The sequence below is a fragment of the Rhineura floridana genome, chromosome 2 (genome assembly GCF_030035675.1).
Source record: "Rhineura floridana isolate rRhiFlo1 chromosome 2, rRhiFlo1.hap2, whole genome shotgun sequence".
In the NCBI taxonomy this organism is placed as follows: domain Eukaryota; kingdom Metazoa; phylum Chordata; class Lepidosauria; order Squamata; family Rhineuridae; genus Rhineura; species Rhineura floridana.
The window spans coordinates 20,563,318-20,566,056 of NC_084481.1; positions in this window are offsets into that span (position 1 = coordinate 20,563,318).

Genomic DNA, 2,739 nt, shown 5'->3' on the forward strand with positions numbered 1-2,739 from the left:
TTCTTTTTGCTTCTCCACCCCTGGCAGTCATCTCCAGTTATGCCAGTTCAATTAACTCTAGCAATGGTTCTTCCCCAGGACTCTTCCTGGGCCTGTCCCAGTTTTAGGCATTGATTCTTTAGTTCTGATGGCTACATACTAACCATCTCCAGGATCAGGGGAAGCATGGCTCTGCATACTAGTCACCAGGAACAATAAGAGAAGGCTCCTGCCCTCATGTCCTGCTTGGGAGCTTCCAAAGGCATCTGGCTGGCCACTGTGGGAAACAGAATACTGGGCTTGATGGGCCTTTGATCTGAGCCGGCAAGGCTCTTCTTCTGTTCCCTGTGATATAACGGAATCACATGCAAGGTTCTGAAAGGATCACAATCAGGGCTGCATGCTTTAATTGTCTGATCTACCAGTTAAACTAATTAAAATTTTTACATTGACCAAATGCTAACTGATCAAGAAAAAATATCACAGGAGAGACTGGGATTGAATGACCCTTTAGTTTTTCTAAAAAAAGATTATTGCATCAATGTCTTCTCTAATGGGAAAATCATTATATATATTATAGATGAGCCTTTTCCCTCTAACAATTAGTGGCTGTTTTGAAATGGTAAGCTCTTTTATTCTTCCTTTATATTCTCAAAAAGCCCTTCTATTGGAGGATGTTATGAAAGTTTGTTTAAATGTAATAGACCAGTTTCTGAGAGGGGCACCTGGTACCTAATCTTTTAAAATGAAGATTCTAGGATTCTGCCTGCAAACCAGATGCTCTTCCACTGTGTTATATTCCATCTCCAATAGGTGCCGTAACTTTTAGATAACGGGAACTGGAAAAGCAGTTTTTGTTCAAGACTTAAAATAGCAGCAACATAAACAGCATACGACATACACTGTTGATAGAAGTGTGCCCCCAAAATTGCAGCTTACACTGTCATTAGGGGAAAGCACATTCCCTAGGAAGACATTTATTACAGCTCTCTCCTGCAATAACTTAATAAAATGCTCTTGATATGAATGACTGATTAGTTGTCGGATGCAGGTAGTAAATATCAATATAAGTGTCTATGTAGTTTATGGGAAGAGCATTCATCATGGCTGATGCTTATGTTGCATCTGTAACACCTACAGCAATTCCTTCAGAAGTGCCTAAGCAGGAGGTTCAGCTGTGACCAGCTTATGCTATTTAAAACTGGACATGGTGGGTTATTCTGAAAGGAGGAATGATTATACACATGTAGTCAGAGTTATCTATGTTTCAAGGCATCCCTAAGTATATTTTAATCAGTATCGTATTCTTCCAGTAAATATATATCTGTCTATCTATTTTCTAATGTTCATAGCTGAAAGTAAGCTTAAACTAATTTTAGATAAGTACCTCGCAATCCCAGAGATGGCATATAAAAAATGTAATTTTTGTCACTGGGTCTTTCAGTAAAGTCATTTCAATGTTGATTAATAATGAAAGGACCAGGAGTTGGAAGTTCGATTTTCTTCTTTTCTCCCAACATTTTACTTTTGCCACTTTGCTATTTAGGACTCTCAGAATTCTTCACAAATGCTATCTATCCAGTCCTCACAAAAAGCCCATGAGGTAAGTCTGTTGTATTAGCATTAATAAGAACGGACCTTGGTAGAGGAAGGCAAGCAAAAATACAGCTGTTTTGATATAGGTAATCTTGCTTCCCAGTTGTTGGACTACAATTGCTGAAGACAACTTACTTTTATTTCAAGGTACAGCATGTGGTATGAGTGTTCAATTTTTTCTGTTTTTTTTCTAGCTATTTTGAGATGCCTTCGATTTACAGGTAATTTTGATTAAACTCCTCTAATGTGACAGAGATGGCCATTTTCAGAATCCCTTGGCTTATTTCTTCATATTTTTCACGGCAGGTGTCTGGCCAGCTGTACTTCGATCTATCACGCATTACTGGCAGCCAAATCTGATGTGCAGTTAGATATACCTAACCCCCTAGAGGACCCTTCTAAATTCCTATAGGTGTTAATAGAGATGCAACACATGACTGAGTACTTTGTTCCTGAATTACTCACAAGTACAGAAGCAAATGCCCTCCCACTGATGTAAAAAGCAAGACAGTCTTCACATATAGCTCTCAGGTAGAGCACATGCTTTGCATGTGTAAGAACTCAGGTTCAAACTTGCCAGTGCCACCCAGAGGTAGCAGGGCTAACAGAGTCCTCATGCTGATGCTCTGCAGAACTCCCAGCAGTCACGTAGGGTTCACTGAACCAACTGTGAGTCTAAAGTAGTTCCTTACTGTCATCCTTTGATTTACCTTTACTTATGAGATGCACAGAAAAAGGTGGTGAAGCAAGAGAGCTCATCACAAAGTACAGTATAACCAAAGGCCATTAAATATCGTTTCTTTCACCGTGGAATGCTGCATATGAGATATAGCTCAAGAGATCAGCTGTAAATTAGTTCTAATGTTCCTGACTCTTTTGAAAAACAGTCTTTGGCTATATCCATTATGTAACTCCTGTTTTTGGTGTCACATAAAGCATGAAGTTTGGAACAGTCACTTCTCTCTTTATTGTTTTTTCCCCAAGAACAACCATTTCACTTTCTGAACAGATCGCTGAGAAAAAGCACAACATTCAGTGATGAACTGCCAGATGATGCATCACTTTCTTTCAGATTTGTACCAAATTTCTCAGCATAACCCCCTACCATGCTTCCTATTAAACTGATTTCTAATGACGCCTTCAATGGCAGGGAAAGAATACATT